This window comes from Onychostoma macrolepis, chromosome 08 (genome assembly GCF_012432095.1).
Source record: "Onychostoma macrolepis isolate SWU-2019 chromosome 08, ASM1243209v1, whole genome shotgun sequence".
NCBI classification, from domain to species: domain Eukaryota; kingdom Metazoa; phylum Chordata; class Actinopteri; order Cypriniformes; family Cyprinidae; genus Onychostoma; species Onychostoma macrolepis.
This window is the reverse complement of record NC_081162.1, coordinates 26,722,835-26,741,477: the sequence shown is the minus strand read 5'-3', so window position 1 is coordinate 26,741,477 and position 18,643 is coordinate 26,722,835. Positions and strand designations below refer to the sequence as shown.

At 38.5% G+C, this 18,643-nt stretch overlaps 3 long non-coding RNA genes across 5 annotated transcripts; 2 read left to right on the top strand and 1 right to left on the bottom strand.

Annotated features, from left to right (window-relative positions):
* The first annotated feature begins 7,155 nt into the window (after positions 1 to 7,155).
* Positions 7,156 to 10,294, top strand: LOC131545903 (uncharacterized). Its single transcript, XR_009272525.1, has 3 exons — positions 7,156 to 7,560; positions 8,067 to 8,195; positions 9,346 to 10,294. It is a non-coding gene; the product is annotated as an uncharacterized LOC131545903 (long non-coding RNA).
* Positions 10,295 to 10,708: 414 nt separating this feature from the next.
* On the top strand, positions 10,709 to 11,620 carry LOC131545904 (uncharacterized). The gene is made up of 3 exons (XR_009272526.1): positions 10,709 to 10,885; positions 11,032 to 11,116; positions 11,211 to 11,620. It is a non-coding gene; the product is annotated as an uncharacterized LOC131545904 (long non-coding RNA).
* Positions 11,621 to 14,435: 2,815 nt separating this feature from the next.
* LOC131545901 (uncharacterized) lies at positions 14,436 to 18,044 on the bottom strand. Of its 3 annotated transcripts, XR_009272522.1 has the most exons (6): positions 17,103 to 18,044; positions 16,897 to 16,983; positions 16,706 to 16,805; positions 15,786 to 15,915; positions 14,823 to 14,910; positions 14,436 to 14,724 (listed from the first exon to the last, which is right to left on the bottom strand). It is a non-coding gene; the product is annotated as an uncharacterized LOC131545901 (long non-coding RNA). The 3 variants fall into 3 exon arrangements; XR_009272521.1 differs by having other exon boundaries at positions 16,897 to 18,044; XR_009272523.1 differs by having other exon boundaries at positions 14,823 to 14,907; positions 16,897 to 18,044.
* Positions 18,045 to 18,643: the final 599 nt, after the last annotated feature.

Sequence of the window (18,643 nt, the reverse complement as noted above, 5' to 3'; positions counted from 1 at the left end):
TACAAAGTATGCTTAAGTAACCACTGTTTTCTCTCAGAATATCTAACAGGACGTAAAACACAATCATTTCACCATTAATTGATAGTTCCTGTGTTTTATAAAACCTCTGAGAATAAAACATAAACCATTAACTTAATACAATAGCTCCTTTAACCTCTTTGGGTGATCTGTTTGTTTAAAGGGTTAGTTCATCCAATATTTGCTCAATCTCATGTTGTTACAAACCCTTTAGAATTAATTTTTGAAATACCAATTTTAAGGATAGTTCACCCAAAACTTTAAGATTTTTAGCTGAAACTGTGGTCCTTGGTAATTGATATAAAGCAATCAATGAAAATCGTCATTTCTGATAGTTAAAAAACATGCAAGTTTTTTTTAATTTTATTTTTTTTAATCCAAGTGATGGTAGCCATTGACTTGCATTAAATGAATTACCAAGAATCAGAGTTACAGCTAAAACTCTTTAATGTTCTACTGAAGAAAAACTCAGCCACACCTTGGATGGCCTGAGGGTGTGGAAATTAACAGCAGATTTGAATTTTTGCGTCAACCTTTTATTTTTTTATTTTTTTATGGAACATCATGGGTTTCTGTCCCTCCATTAAAGGTCTCTGTTACCAAAATTTAAACAATCATTTACATTTTTTGGTGTACTTCATTTAATTAACTCCAGCAGTTGTAACAAATTGCTTAACATTATTTATGGTTATATAATGATAAATTTCATGATTGTGCTCTTTCGTTGTTAGGACTCTGATGACGATTACTCATTCCACCACCTGGACATTGGAATCATCCTCATTGAGCATGAAGGTGATGTGCTCTCATCCTCTCCGTCTCAATCCAGCCTCATTGAAGGAGATTTTGTGATGGACAGTATTGAAGACTTGTCAAAAGCTATGTGCATTCTGTATGGACTTACGCTCTGCATCTCAACTACCCTAAATCTATGAAGAACACATTCCAGATCATCCAACAGGTACTTCTCATGTTGGGCCACAGTGAACTAAAACCCAGGTTGCAAACAAGTGCAAACAAGTCACTTGTGTTCTGCCGTACGAGACATTAAAGTGTATTCTGTCTCTGCATATTAGTGCTGTTAGTGCTCAGTTCATGTGTGTTCACACAATTCTTCAGCCAAGTTTAAAGTTACAGAGACTTGCCTCTGTTTTAACTTAAGCCCAGTTGTTAATGCACATCCAGGCGTTCACAAGAGATATAGCATATATTCTTGAATACTGTTCATGTTTCTTCTACAAAATAGTTACAATTGTTAACAAGCTGCTCCAAAGCTTATTTTTACTTGTCTTGTGGCTGACAAGTTTTATGTATTGTCGTGCTACCATTTCTTTGGTGAACAATAAAATAAAAAAAATAAAAAAACATTGGTGCATTGAAATCTGTTTTTCTTTTTTTCCAATTTATTTTAAACTAAATGTTTAATACAATAAGTCTCAATCTATGTCTAATTGCATGACATTACATAAATGTGTCATTACTTAAAAATATTTGTTAATGTTATTTGATAATATATATGTTTTTGTAGTTGTAACCTGAAATAGCTATTTTATACAACCTATACTCCAAATAATAATTGATTGTGAACTAATGATTTTGAGTAAAGACTACTAATGTAAACATGATTTGTCTACTGCATGAACTTAAGGTTCTATGTTAATACAGCTGAACCGGTTTAGTTTCACCCTGTGTAAAAACTAAAATGATTTCGTGTAACGGGTTTCCTCGCGAATTTCTAGTAATGTCAACTAATTCGGGTTAAGAGTGTAGTTACTTTGAATCATATACTGTATAGTCTATTTTTCACACACACACACACACACACTGCCGTTCAAAAGATTTGTAATGGTTTTTTTAATGTAATTTATTTCAGTGATGCAAATCAGAATTTTTATCAGCCTTTACACCAGTCGCCAGTGTCACATAATCCTTCAGAAATCATAATATGTTGATTTATTATCAATGCTGTTCTTTTTAGCTTTTTATTCATCAAAGAATCCTGAACAAAATGTCACAGGTTCCATTAAGCAGCAAAACTATCTCCAACACTGGTAATAAATCAATATATTAGAACGATGATCTTAAGGATCATATGACTCTAAAAACTGATGTAACAGCTGATGAAAATTCTGATTTGTATCGCTGAATTAAATTATATTTTAAAGTATTAATTATATAAAATCGAATGTAGCCTATCTATACCTGTGGAACCGTAGACAGCACACACGGTGTTCATCTAACAGGCTAAAGATCTTCATAGCTAGCAAACAATAGCCTTTGCAGATTTGCTTTCAATTGACTGTAGATCCAAAGCCACATCAAAGATGTTACAACTCTGAGTGAGAACTGCCTCAGACGATTCAGAGCGTGCGGCAGGGAACTGAACGTTGTGTTTTTGTTTGTTTGGTTTTTTGGGTGGGGTTTTTTTGGTTATCTGCCCTTTTTAATTATTTAGCCTAATTTAATTTTATATATATATATATATATATATATATATATATATATATATATATATATATATATATATATATATATATATATATATATATATATATATATAAAAATTAAAAAAAGATTATAAAGTGTGCAATAAAGTACAATCAAAAGCTTTAATTATAATCACATTGCACTTGAATAAAGTTAAAAGTGTAATCTGCTGATTGTCCTGCAGGTGACCTCCTAATTCTGTCTGTCTTACGATGCATGTAGGGCTTTACGATTACTCCAGAGTACTCGTAGATCTACGATGATTTTCAAGTGCTAAAGTTACGATGCTTTTGGGAAACAGACTGTAATATTAAGATCAGTTGTACGATCGTTTTTACGAACTTCTTAGGCTTATGATGCTTTTGGGAAACGCAGCCCAGTTAATTTAGTCCTATGTTGCATTATTTTTTAACAAATGAGTTTAAATGGCAACAAACAAGAACACAAAGGTCTTAGGTTACTTATGTAACCCCAGTTCCTCGAGTGAACGAGACACTGCGTCCAAGAACGCTAGGGGAACACCTCCAGTGTGACCGCGCTCTGATACAAATGTAATCTGTCCAAAGGATAGGCGAGACATCACGGGCGGGTGACGTAATGGCCAGGAAGCATAAAAGCACGTGCGGTGAAACCGGCGTCAGCTTCAGGAAAGAAGCAACCGCTCGTAGGGATGCCAGAAGTATGGCTTCGAGACGCAGCGTCTCGTTCCCTCGAGGAACTGGGGTTACATACGTAACCCAAGACGTTCCTCTTCAGGAACTCAAGCTGCATCCAAGAACGCTAGGGGAACGAGATCCCCACGCCGCCAGACTGAGAAATCCCTGCCTAGTGTGGATGGAGCACAGCTAGGGCGAGAGAAAAAAGGCCACAGGTGGCTAAGGTGAGCGGGGCCTGCGTCCCAAAGGCCAACTTCTGAAGAGTGAGTCTTGATCCCCAAGAGGGGAGAGCAGAGGACTCGAGGCTATGAAATGGCATCCTGATCCATCACATAGCAAACGAAAACATGTACTAGGGGGTGTCTACCCACTGAAAGGCCACTGAGAAGGACGCGGTAGGCCGGTATAGCCGCAAACGTAAACCCTCAGGGTGGAGTGGGTTAACCCTGTGGAGGAACAGGCCAGCACGATCTCCAGACCTGTACCAATCGGGCAGTTGGCTGGGTCGAGCTGGCAACCTCTGCACCATGAAGTGACACTTTACTTCAGGGTGTACAAGTCCCTTGTGTTGTGGAGAAAACATGTAACTAGGGGGTGCCTACCCACTGAAAGGCCACCGAGAAGGGCACGGTAGGCCGGTATAGCCGCCACGTAAACCCTCAGGGTGGAGTGGGTTAACCCTATGGAGGAACAGGCCTGCACGAACTCCAGAACTGTACCAATCGGGCAGTTGACTGGGTCGAGCTGGCGGTCTCCGCACCAAGAAGTGAAAAGTTCCACTTCAAGGCGTACAGTTTCCTCGTTGAGGGAGCTCTGGATTGGAGGAAGGTCTCAACAACCTCGGTTGGGAGACCAGAAGCTATGGGCTGTGCCCCTCAGGGGCCACACCTACAACTTCCAAAGCTCCGGGCGGGGGTGACAGACCCCTGCTTGTGAGAGGAGATTCCTCCTGACGGGAATCTCCCATGGAGAGCCGTTGAGGAGAGAAATCAGGTCCGAGAACCATACTCAGCCCGGCCAGAACGGTGCTACCAGAAGTAGACTGATCTCGTCCCAGCGCACTCTCGCCAGAACTGTGGGGGAAAAAAAATGTACAGACGAAGCCTCGGCCACGTCTGCACCATGGCAAACAGCCCCAGTGGAGCTGGATGAATTTAGAGAGTACCAGAGGGGACATGCGCTGTATATTTACCCGAGTAGCGAAGAGGTCCACCTGAGTCTGGCCAAACACTCTCCAAATGTGCTTCATCCCCTCCATCCTTCTTGGGAACTATGAAGTACCGGCTGTAGAACCCGGAATCTCTTTCGCGAGGAGGGACCACCTCGATGGCCTCCTTCCTCAAGAGAGTACTCCTCGTTCCATTACCAGAACCTGCTCGGGGCCCACCACCGTTGAAACGAGGTGGAGAAAAACCAAACTGGATTCTGTAGCCTCTCTCTACATTATGCAGGACCGATGGAGACACATTTGGCAGTAGTTTTCACGCTGCCAAATAGTCTACTAAGGGAACCAGTCTCTCAAGACTGGCCTCTGGTATAACCAGGGCGGCTAGCTCGGTGTCCTGGAACAGCACGCCGGCAGGAGACGGCCAACTAGCTGCTCTAGAGACCCCTGAAGGGGGTGGAGAGCATCTCAGCTCCGCTACGTTTCCGGGCGGAAGAAAATGAGATGTGTGCTCACTGGAGATCGCTGCGCCCTAGAACACCGTACGTGGCAGGGTTGGCAGACCGATCTCCTTAGGGCACTGAGGAGAAATGGGCACCGTGTATGCCGTATTAAGTTGCAATAGCTGTTCCAAGCAAATGAAAATTTGATGATTTGGTGCTTGATGAAGTCACTGGCAATAAAACTTAGAAAAACGTTGTAAACCAGCAGATTTGCAAACTATAGAAGACAGGAATTTGGACGAGCGGCTTGCGAACCATCACTTTTCCTCCAGATATGTGTAATGTTTCACGGAGGAGAAATAAATAGAATGTTCATTTTAACGGCATCTAGCACAAACGAACGGAGCCGTTGGCAAGCAGAATTAGCATATATGTGTTATAGGGGGAATATGTTCAGTGTTCTAACGGCACAAATCGAGCACGAACGAATGGCACCGCTTTGGAACGATTTAGATTGCATGGGGTGACGTCACTGTTCGTAAAACGTTTATTTTCGTTGTATAAAAGAAGCGGTCACAGTTACAGGTTTTGTATGGAAGGCCATTGGGGCCAAAACGTGTGGTACTAACGCATTAACACGCGATTACATGTTAACGCATACCTAAATTGTAGATATGCCAGATGAGGTAGGCTCAATGTAATCATTGTAAGTGCTCAATCACAATCTTATGAATAAGATAATAAAAGGAAGATGCGCATCAGCACATTAATATTCATAAAAAGGATTACAAGCTGTTATGACAGGCAGTGTCAACGTGACATCAACCTTTCATTTTATTTGAATTATTCATGTTGTTGTGACCCAAGTACTACACTGAGCATACCGTGAGTTTACTTAAAGCAACCATCACGTGCCAGGGACATTGACGGAAGGGCACACGGAAGAGCCAGGGGAAACAAAGTCTCATGTTCTGTATTTTAATATTAAAATATATTTAATTTCCTTGTTGATACTACCTTCAATCTATGATTTTATATTTTCACAAATTGTATTATTATATGTCAAATTATATTTCATCTGTCTGATTTCAGTTATTACTAATACAAGCCACTCTTTATTAAATTCTTTGCGTGTGTCCTTTGATTATTCAACATGTCTATGCATCAAATAATGGAGGGCACATTCCTTGTCACATGTGGATCAAGGAAGGGGTTGGATGACTTGTTAAATTATTAAGTGAAGATACGTAATAGCTGTTAAATATCTCAATTACTTGGTAACAAAAACATAACCAAAATATCACTTTTCCTGGGGCATTGGGGTTTAGTAATTATTGATTTATTGCATGAAATTAGTGTATCCAATGTTATGAAGTAATTTTAAGGTATTAGATATATCTTTTTAATGTATTTCGAATTCTACCCAGTGGTGTGTCAGGCACTATAACCCATCTGAGAAGGGGTGACAAAATATAGGACATGATAGCAACAAAAGACCTTATTTATATCTAAAACAGCGGCTCATTAACACAAGCTAATCTATGGTATACATCTCTCATTTGTTTTCATTACAAGTTTGAACACTATGAGGTCTTGAAGTCAACAGCACTGCCTGCTCCATCTTCAGCAAAGAACTGCTCTCAATTGCTAAGGTGTGTGTGTGATATATACAAGAAAAGAAGTGGTTCCAGCCATACACAAGTTTAGTTCCTAGATTGAAGTAGACTCAATACACGTGCTTTGATGTTTTAAGTAAAAGGGGAAGGAGACAACAGACTCCCATTTACATGTACATACTTGCATATCATTGCTCTTTTGTTGATTTTCAGGGGTTGAACAGTTATAATTTAAAAATACTTGAATACTAGTTGTGCTGTAACTATTATATGTAGTTGTAGCCTACTTATGCCTGAAAAGACATTCAATTAAAATTCATTAAAAACCACCAGTAGATGGTGCTAAAGCTCAATGTCAGCACAAAATGACGCATTAACACGCAATTACGCGTTAACACGTAAATCACGTGTTAACGCGTTAATCCCACACGTTTTGGCCCCAACGGCCTTCCATAGTTTTGTGCGATTTAGACGAACTGGGGTGGAGAGTGACGTCACAGCTCCCGAAAATATTTTGGTTATATCTAAGGAAGGAAAATAGATACAATGTTTGTTTTAATGGCACAAACGGGCACAAACGAACTGCGCTGGTATGGAGCAATTTGGGCAACATGGGGTGGAGAGTGACATCACATGGCCAAAAAAGGAATGTTTAATATCTCAAAAACCAAACCAGCACAAACGTTCTGGTCTATTTATGGTAAAACTCCAAAAGGTTTCCTGCATCTCTGTGGTTACATATTTCTTAATCACAGACAAGTTAAAGGAACGGTTCACTTAGAAATGGAAATAAATGTACTTATCCTCATGTCATGACTTTCACTCCTCTCCCAGATAGCAAAATTCCTGATGCCCAGATCAGGTCCACACCTGACACTTTCATCTGGCCCACATACAGCGTGGAAAGATGGCACTTTGGCAGTCCGCTCCTGTTTGCCAGATTTGGGCCACAGGCAAGCCAAAGGAAGGCCCAATGTCAGCCATGAATAAACCAAATAAAGCAGAAATGGCCCAAATCTGGGCCACATTGATTTTAATTCTGGCCCAGATCCAACACCGTGCTCCGGCCCACATACTGTGAAGAATGATGGCACTTGGGCAGTCCACTCCTATTTGCCAGATTTGGGCCACAAGCTAGCCATAAGAAGGCATGTCAGCCATGAAAATATGGTATGGTAAGAAATCATTTTGATTTTATGGTTTCGTTTACAGAAATTTGAAATGGTTAAATTGTTAGTGGGGTTGTGCAGATAGACGATAGTATAGTGTATTGACAATAGTCAGAGATATCGCTGAGAGCTGATGTCTTTGTCGATAATCAAGGCGATATTACAGGAGCTTCCCCACATCTTTACAATTTGAGCACATTGTTTTCTGTGAGTGTACACAGCAGCAGCATCTCTGCCAGAACGTCACTAACATCTACATATTCCTAATGAATTACATTATGTTTGTCTCAGGAAGTCATTAATGTAGGCTGACTAAGTCACACTTCGGCCATCCCATTGTCACATGGTCTGCCTGTGTCATTTGTTTCTGATCCAATCTATTTAAATCCAATCCAATCCGATCCAAGCTATTTAAAGGAATGAAGACATTTTCTCAGGAAAAGTGTTTCAATGTGTCGTTTTGATTGTGAGATCAGTTTCACAGTTTGCACTGTGTTATTCTTATGGTTTAGATGCTAAAAGGAAGAGTACTTTCAAAGTCCTGCCCACTCTGCTTCCCCAATCAATATACAAGAACGGAGGAAAGGTCTTCAGACCCACAACCACAGAATCCTGGAAGTCATTCGTTTGACGTACAACCTGTAAGTTTTTTTTACTTTTTCTACTGTATACAAGGTACTGTGCAAAAGTTTTAGGCCACTAGTATTTTCACCAGTTAAAAAAATGGTTTTAAGTCAGTTATTTCTATCTTTTGCTGTAGTGTGTCAGTAGGAAATATCAGTTTAGATTTCCAAACATTCATTTTGCCATTAATTGTAATAATCCTGTGAATGTCTGACAACAGCCAGTGCTCCACACAGAGATCTGATCTGATCATCATCAGTCTGTCTGGAATGACATGAAGAAACAGAACAAACTGAGACAGACTAAATCCAGAAGAACTGTGGCAACGTCTCCAAGATGCTTCAAGAAAGCTACCTGCAAAGCTACAGTACTGTTAAAAGTTTTAGGCACTTGTGAAAAAAAATGCTGTAAAATGAAAATGCTGTCAAAAATAATGTCATGAATAGATTTCCTTTATCAATTAACTTCTATTAACTAAATTAAATCAACATGAGCATCCTTTGCATTTAAAGCAGCTTTTGCCCTCGGTGCACTTGTGCATAGTTTTATAGGAAGCTTTGCAGGGAGGTTTCTTAAAGCATTTTGGAGATGTTGCCACAGTTGTTCTGGATTTAGTCTGTCTCAGTTTGTTCTGTTTCTTCTTGTCATTCCAGACAGACTGATGATCATCAGATCTCTGTATGGAGCAAACAAAAATCTCACTGGATTATTACAATTAATGGCAAAATGAATGTTTGGAAATGAAAACTGATATTTCCTACAAACACAATACAGCAAAAGATCGAAATAACTGACTTGAAACCATTTTTTTTTTTTTAGCTGGCTAAAATACAGTACTAGTGGCCTAATACTTTTGCACAGTACTGTGCATTTTATATATATATATATATATATATATTGGGGGCTTTAAATACCCCATAATTTATGTTGGTTGGAAGAAATTTAGGTAGGCAACCAAGAAGTGCAGGTAAGCAAAAAGAAACCTAAATCAGTAACACAATAAATATTTTGTTTGAGCAACCTTTACCAGACCCAGTTCACAGGAAAACCTTGATGGTTTGGCTGATTTCCATGAAATACACCTAAACGTTATTTATTTAAGTCAACTTAAATGTTATTACTTGTAAAAAAGTTATGTTGCAAGACTAAGTGTTGTGTAATTGACAGGTGGGGACCAACATGGTGATGCATTCCTGCACATTTTGTGCCTTGGGGATGAGACAACGACATTCCACACTGTCGCCTGTAACGGAGCCGATGAGACGAGAGGCGTGTGGATCCATTTGCAAGCTTTTATTTCTCAACAGAGACATGGTCATAACAGGCAGGGTCAAACAAATGGCAAACAGGTATACTGAGGGCAAGACAGATGAGGGGTAATCCAGGTACACGAGCAATAATCCGGGTAGGGGCGAACAGAGTCCGAGACAGCAGGCAAAGGGTTAATCCAAGATACAGCGGCAGAAATCAGTACACGAGGAAACAGGCAAGGCAAGACTAAGACAACTAAGTGGGCGCCGTAGAGTAGCTATCACTGGGGGAGCGATAAACGCTAGACAATACGGAAACTAAACAAACACAGAATGGCTCGGTAAAGCAGCTATCGCTAGGAGAAGGATATATGCACAGCTAAACATAAACAGAATAGCTTGGTAAGGCAGCTAACACTTGGAGAGTGCTACACGCAGAACAATACTCAGCCCACTGTGAACGGAAATCCATGGTTTATATAGAGTGTGTGATAGTTCTCAGGTGTGAGCGTGTGATTGAGACAGCTGTGTGTACTTGGTGCAATGAATGATGGGAAATGTAGTCTGGTGAAGTGCAACAATAGTGCGGTGCAAGAGTCCATGTGATGAGCGAGTGACCTCTGGTGGTGAGTGAACGGAAGACCATAACCCGGATTCGTGACATCGCCATTGTTTCGGGCCATGCCTTTGAAACAGACTTGTTGCTTGAGGCTGTTAATTTAATTTGTTAAGGCTGTCTTTTTTGTGCTTGATGTTAGCTACACTAACATCTTCCTTCCTGGGAATTTCTCCAGCATGCAGTATATCATACACAGTAAAAAAAGCAGTGTCAGTTTGGCACTTAAAGTGTCAATTTTAACACTACTAAAGATCATATATGGTCCCAATCTATCTAGTGTTAAAAGTACAGCATTCATAGTGTTGAATTTTTATTGTTAATATAGCACCTTACAGTGTATACATTGTAACTCTCATGGAATTTAACACTATGGCTCTCAGGCAATGAATTGATTTAGTGGCTTTATTTGACTTCAGTTAATTATTTGGTCTAAATAATACATGTATCCATCAGGTCAAAAGCTGTCACAGATGCCAAAAGAATGACCCCCATAAAGACTGTGTCTCCTGCCCTTCACCCTATTAAGGTAGAGCTTACCTTGGTGTACCACTCGAAGCAACAAGTTATGTATAAGGTGATGTGGTAATATTACATATCTCCACAGGTGAAAGAGCCATGGTCGGTGGTCGGTATGGACCTCATTGGTCCACTGAAAAAAAATGTGAAAGACTATCAATACGTCCTCACGGTGACAGACCTGTTCACCAAGTGGGTTATCGCTGAGCCTTTGAAGTGTGGCTCCAGCACTGAGGTGGCTGAGGCACTTGTATCAAAGCTGTACACATTTGGTATGGTCTGAAAAATCATCACTGACAGGGGCCGTGCATTTGTTAACGAGGTATGTGTCCTGATTACCCTCTCCCTTCACCCCCTTCACACAGGTCATACGACATCATCACAATTCATGCTATTTTAAGCGGTCATTGGTCATTTCTGAGACCAATAAATATTGAAAATAACTATGTGTGTCTGAATTATGTACAGCTTAATGCACACATATTTGCGGTGCTGAACATCAAGCATGCATGCATCAAGCACAAGTGCATACCATCCCCAGTCAAACGGCCAAGTAAGTGTGCCATCATGACATCCCGCAAAACAGTAAAGTCAACTTTAGCCAATGTATACTAAAGTGCATGTAGTAATTCCTTTCTGTGTTGAAGGATGAGAGAACTAATGAAAATGTGAAGAGGACTCTCAGAATAAGTTAATCAGCACCAGGATGATTGGGACATCCACCTGCAGGCCATAGTTTATGGAATAAACACTGCAAAATGACTAGATAACGTATTTTGTGGTTCAATGCAATCTAACAAAACCTCCACCAAGTACAGCCCATACTTTTTAATGTACAATAGGCACCCCCGTCTACCATTAAATGCCTGTGAGACAGACGCCGCCTTTGAATTGGCGGACCCAGAGGAGGAGCTAAAACTAGCTGGAGTCAAGGCCCTCAATGAAACGGTTTGTTCAGAGTTGTGTGGATGGCATGTTCAATTTGAATAAGAATGTTGCCAGCTGTTTAGACGTTAATGGCTGTATGTTGAGTTATTTTCAGAGGACAATACATCTATACTGCAAAACAAACTGTACACTGTGTTGTGAACTTTTATCTTCTACGAAGCAGAGACCAGGAGACGTTGGGATATCTTTCATCCAGAAGTTACTCATTATTGAGAACTCGCTGCGCGTCGCTGTAGTCATCCAAGTCTAACTAAAAGCAGTGATACATTGTAGTGTATATACATTTAGGGGGCAGTGCTTAAGAATGGAAACAAAGCACCTGGGTGATGACTTTAAACAAAGCATGCAAATGAGAAAGACAGACCCAATCAACAACACTCGATTGCATTGATAATCCAATCAGTCTAACGATTCATGTCTGGGCCAGGGGGCTCCGAAAGCCATTTGCAGAACAAAAGATTCGAGTCTGGCTCATTTGGCTCATTTCACTTACAATAGGAGAACAGGAACTGGCAGGGACCTCTTGCATCTGATGTAGTGATCTGACTCATGTCACCATTTTTCACCTTAAATGCTAAATACAAGGTATATAACTTCTTCAGTTTGTACACTATTACATTGGAATCTAAATTAAACATTTAAATAAATTTGTAATCCCACAACTGACTACCTTAAGATGCATCAAAGTTTCATTTCTATAGTGCTGTCCCATGAAGTCAAGTCACCTTTATTTATATAGCGCTTTTAACAATACAGATTGTGTCAAAGCACTTAACAGTATCAAATTGGAGGATAGAGTGTCAGTAATGTATAATGATAAGATTAAACACTCAATTTTCAGTTAAAGGCATTTCATTATTGAATTCAGAGATGTCATTGTCTAGCTCAGTTTAGTTTAAATAGTATCTGTGCAATCAAATCGGCGATAATCGCTAGAAATTAAGTGTCCCCAACTGAGCAAGCCAGAGGCGACAGCGGCAAGGAACCAAAACTCCCTCTGTGACAGAATGGAGAAAAAAACCTTGGAGAAACCAGGCTCAGTCGGGGGCCAGTTCTCCTCTGACCAGACGAAACCTGCAGTTCAAAAGTTTATATTTCTATTTTTTATTTTGTTGCAATTTCTAACAATAATAGTATTATGTAGTTAGGTATTTTATTATATTTTTAGTTATTTTGTTATAATTTTAGTTTTATTGTATGAAAAGATATAACAGAATATTTGCAAAAATGTGAGGGGTGTACTCACTTTTGTGAGATATTTGTATATGAAATGCAGACATACAATTTTATTCAGGGAATGGATGTCCACATTGCTGACCTACAGTGCCCTCCAAAAGTATTGGAACAGTGAGGCCAATTTCTTTATTTTTGCTGTAGACTGAAAACATTTGGGTTTGACATCAAAAGATGAATATGATATTAGAGATGAACATTTCAGCTTTTATTTACAGGTATTTTCATCTGGATCTGATACACAATTTACAAGATATCACCTTTTGTTTGAACCCACCCATTTTTCATGTTACCAAATGTATAGATCGGGTAGACGGGTAGATCAAGGAAAACATCAGCAGTTGACGACATTGTGACAGCTGTAAAGAAAGACCCTAAAACAACTGTTAGTGACATCAGCAACAACCTCCAGTGGGCAGGAGTGAAGGTATCACAATCTACTGTTCGCAGAAGACTTCATGAACAAAAGTACAGAGGCTACACCAGAAGATGCAAACCACTCATTAGCGAGAAGAATAGGAGACGATCCTCAAAAATTCTGGGACAAGCTTTTATGGACTGATTTTATGGACAAAAGTGATGGAAAGGCTAAAGTTTGGAGAAAGAAAGGATCTGCTCATGATCCCAAACATACAAGCTCATCTGAAACACAGTGTACACAAGTTTACATTATAGTACACATTACACAAGTAATGTAATGGCTTGGGCTTTCATCGCTTCTTCTGGGACAGGCTCAATAATCTTCATTAATGATGTAACACATGACAAAATTAACTCTAGTCTTGAGAAATATTTTGTCTGACAATTTACAGAAAGATGCAACCAAACTGATTGGGAGATCCTTCATCATGCAGCAAGATAATGACCCAAAACATACTGCCAAAACAACAAAGGAGTTCATCAGGGCAAGAAGTGGAAGGTTTTAGACTGGCCAAGTCAATCTCCACACTTAAACCCTGTAGAGTATGCATTTTACCTGCTAAAGAAGAGACTGAAGGGAGTAACCCCCCAAAACTGAAAGAGGCTGCGGTGAAAGCCTGGAAAGGCATCACAAAAGAAGAATGCAAAGGTTTGGTGATGTCAATGGGTCACAGACTTGATACAGTTATTGAAAGCAAAGGATTTGCAACTAAATATTACGTCTTATTCACTTTAATCTAGTTTAAGTCAATCTGTTCCGATACTTTTGCTCACATGAAAAATAGGTGGGTTCAAACAAAAGGTGATATCTTCTAAGTTGTGTGTCAGACCCAGATATGAATACCTGGAAATAAAAGCTGAAATGTCACATGTATTGTCTGTTGTAGATCTCTTTGTTTGGCTTAGTTTTACTGGCACAGTGTTTGGACACAGTAAAAAACGCAGTGTCAATTTTAACACTACTAAAGATCATATATGGTCCCAATCTGTCTAGTGTTAAAAGTACACCATTCATAGTGTTGAATTTTTAGTGTTAATATAGCACCTTACAGTGTAGAAAAGTTACACTCCGTGTGTGAATTGTTACACTTGCAATTGTTGTTCAAATTTTACACTCTGGGGTATTTAACACCCCTGGTGTTGTTTTAATCCTTTAAGTGTTAATAATAAAGTATTCTTTTCAGTGCAAAAATAAAAATGCTATTGTATGGTGTTAATGTACAAGATTAGACATAAAATCAAGAGTCTTCAGACAGATGTACAAATTCCAACGTTTATTTAACAAATGGGCAAAGTGGCAACTTTAAAGCATATACCAGATGTGTAGAGGTTAATTAGTCAGTCACATTCATTAAGTGTTGCACGGAAACATAACAGTTAATAAAACACATAAAATCATCAAATTTACCTAGACATTAACAAATATGACAGGTAGATTTGAAAAGACTACAGCAAGATACTTGTTGACAGTCGTTGACATTTCTCCAGGTCCCTTGCAGCCTTGTGGCGATGGTGGAATCAAATGAAGGAGACAAATTGATGCAATATCGCTGTCCCATTCTAAATAAAAGATATGACAACTTCAGCAAAAAATGCATGAACACAGAATATAGATAATAAATGAATATAGATAATCTTATTCTGAAATATAGTCTAACCTTAAACATCGGTTTCATCCTCCTTTACAGCTGATTCCGAGGTCAATCGTGTCCTTGAAGGTCTTGGGAAAAGCCAGGAACTTGGCTTCTTGGAAAAAAAATAAAATAATGACAATACCTCTCTCAGGAACCATTCTGCTAAACTGATTGTGTAGTCACACAGTGGCTCCGTTCACACCTGGCATTAGCATGCATCTTGGGTGATGCACAAGTGAACAAGCACAAGACGCATATGGCCACATTCTTTTATTACAGGGTTAGTTCAAAAATGAAAATTCCATGGTTTACTCAACCAAGACTTTCGTTATCTTTAAAACACAACTGAAGATATTTAAATAGAATATAAGATATCTGTCCCTTGATTGACAAGTCCACGCAACTACCACTTTGATCATTCATAAACTTCATAAAGAGATCTAATCCATAAAGAGATCTAATCCATAAAGGGATCTAATCCATACGCATCATGTGGTTTAGTCCAAATTTTCTGTTTATGATCCCTGATCAATGTTTAAATGTGAAAAAAAAGAATAATTCAATCTGTTCATTGTATAAAGCGATCGAGTCTCTTCAGAAAATTGTGACTAAACCGCTCGATTCATTTGGATTACTTTTATGATGTCTTTATGAACTTCTTGAAGCATCCAAGTGGTGGTTATGTAGACTGTCAATGGAAGGACAGAAATCTCTCAGGTTTCATTTAAAATATCTTCATTTGTGTTTTGAAAATGAATGAAAGTCTTGCAGATTTGGAATGACAGAGAGTGAGAAATGACGACAAGTTTTCATTTTTGGGCTTTATGCGTTTTGATATCTTAAATTAATAATTAGTAAATTCCAGGTGTGAACATAAGCAGATATTGTGTGGCTGCCCAGTTAAATTTAAATTTTTCATATTCGTTTGTGTGTTTAAAATTTTTACTGTACACAGACTGACACAATGTATAAATGACACAGGCTCACAATTCTGGCTTCATCTTCATCATTTTGCTCACTCCATCACTCTCGCTCAGCGTCATCAGACTTGCAGATCAGTTTGCAATCTCATGATAGAAGCTTCCTTCACTTGACACTGCAGAAGTCTGGGCCAATTCTATTGAAAAGAATAATAAAAATAAAAAACTCATTTCAGTAATTTAATTTACATTAGGACTGTAAATATAGTAAAATAATTATGATTACCCCTAATTTTGAGTATTCTGAGAGCTGTCTATAATAGGGGTGTCAAATCATAAACCTATTTTTAATTTACATCCTTAATTCTAGGGTCAATTAAACGACTGTTAAAGTTAACAGACATAAAACCTTGTGCAATATTCACATGGAGGCATTCCTGAAACAATTTAAGTATTTATTTAATCTGATTATTAAACACATTTATATAATTTTAATGAGTAACATGAGTAATAAGGCATCTTAAAATGAACATAGTATACTACATTAGAATAAATTAACACGTTTAGAATTTATCTTACTATTAATTTATTATTTATAATGTGAAAAGAAAATACAGATAGATTCAGACATATTTTTCCAAATTAAAACTTAACTTTGTACATCTGGAAATATTTAGGACATTATTTACCCAAAATAGCATGCCATATGAATTGATAAAGACTGGTTTCAAGTATGCTCTGCCCGTGGGCACTGAAGGATTTAAGTTTTTAAAGCGCTCTAATTTCACAGTTTTGTATTAAATAACGTCAATTAAATGACTGGTAAATGTCGCGTTACACAGCTCCGTCTGCAGAAAGACTTGACTCGACACTTCAACACGGTGTTATACGTCACAAAAACGAAATTGTTAGCGCGTAAATGTTTAACAGTCCCACTATTACCGTTTCAAAGCACTCAATGCTTTCAAAAACAAATATAAAATTTACCATTTGATGAATTCTCTCCTCGGAGTAGAAAACCGCCCAAATGTGGCTGCTTCAGACTCGTAGTAAAACCAGGCCTCGGCGGGAATGAAGGAGAGAGGATCTGTCATCGAACCAAAATGAAAGAAGCTAAAAGTATATATATAACATAAATTGTAAACACATTCCAAAAATTATTTTACAAGTAAAATCACCTTATTTCAGGAAATCGAACCCGCATTAGAAACTTTCACACAGGCTAACGTTGCATCTCTACACCTCACGAACTTAACACTGTAAACCTGACAAAAAAACTTGCAGTTAGTAATTTCTAAATGTGTTCACCACCCATCAAGTAACATTATCAACAAAAAGTATTTCTCCCATGTAAATTTATAAAGAGAAAAGCAATCCAACTTACCGTCTCCGTCGCCTGAAGATAAAATGGCGTCGTCGCTTTGCGAGGCAGCCGTCCTTGAAGGGCGGAGTCAGTTAAATTTGGCGGGGTTTTTTTTTTTTTTTTACACTTTCAGTGTAAAAGTGAAAGTACATAAATATTACACCGTGTGACGACACTGAACACCAGTACTGTTTAACACTGTAGATTGTTAATTCAACTCTCTGGGAATTAATAACTTTTAACACTGCAAATATTACACTGCTGATTTTACTGTGGACTGATTCTCATGTGGCAATAATCAATTTTATAGTGTTATGATGCTGCAATGTTAACAAAGAATAGGAATCTACTGTACCTACCCAGATAGCAAACTGACATAGAATCAACGTCGATTTTTGGTTGTAACGGTCAGTATCGATCGTCAATCAAATTTTGATGTTGAATCAACGTTCATTATTTGGTCGGTACATCAGAACGTTATTACGTCGAAAATGAAACATCGATTCAACGTTGGCTTATCAACCGACACATCTGATCGAAATCATAACGTCTGATACAGGTTGAAAATTGGTCAGAGGAATCGGAGATCTGCGCCTGCACTCTCACAGAGTGGAACAGGCCTGTAACTGTACCCGGGCAACTAAATAGTTTTATTCGTTATTTTATATTTATCCGTCTGTCTCTAAATATTAGCGGAAGATGAAAGCTTTAAAAACAATGAATGACAAAACATTTTAACTCGAGCTTTGTCGAATGTTTTGTTATTTTTTTCTGCAGACATTTTTACACCGCTGGCATGTATAGGATAGGCATTATCATTTTAAAACTCAAATAGCTTCAGTTTTAAGTTATAACTGCATCTGTCTCGGGTGTAGACTGGTGAATTATGTTAATAAACCTATGTGTTCTAGTAGGTCTACTGGCCCATATTCAGATGTTTGTGTGGAGTGTGGAATGCAGGACGGGGCGGCCGAGATCACTTGCATTTTTTTTCCTAATAATGAAACGACATCAGTTCGAAACTCATAATAGGCCCAACTCATATTAATAAATAATTAAAATTACTACTTTTTTCCCGACACATTCATAATCATTTGGCGACTTTTTCCTGTGCTTTGTGGCAAACTTTATGTGTGTGCTTGAGCGCGGAATTAAGGCTCACTGTGGATTATAAACTTTGGATAAACATGCGATTAGGCCTAGTTGGCTTAAATGAACGACTAGTTAAATTGTTGGGGGCAGCTCTATTAAATAGCTACCCGTCTCCGCTCTTAGAACTGTCAAGTCCGTAACGGAGAGATCACGTTGACTAGGCTACATTTGATTTTCCCTCTGAAACACACACACACACACAAAAAAAATAAAAATAAAAATAAAAAAAATGTATGAATAGACAACCTTTCTACATCCGGCAGATATTGCTGCTTATGGCTTGTGCATTGTAAATCGTACAAAATAGCCTATGTTATCTCCCCAAAAACTCGTATATAAATAAATAATATAAAACACGTTTATAGACTGATTCTTTTTTGAAGTCTAGACTCTATTTTAGGGCATTTAGA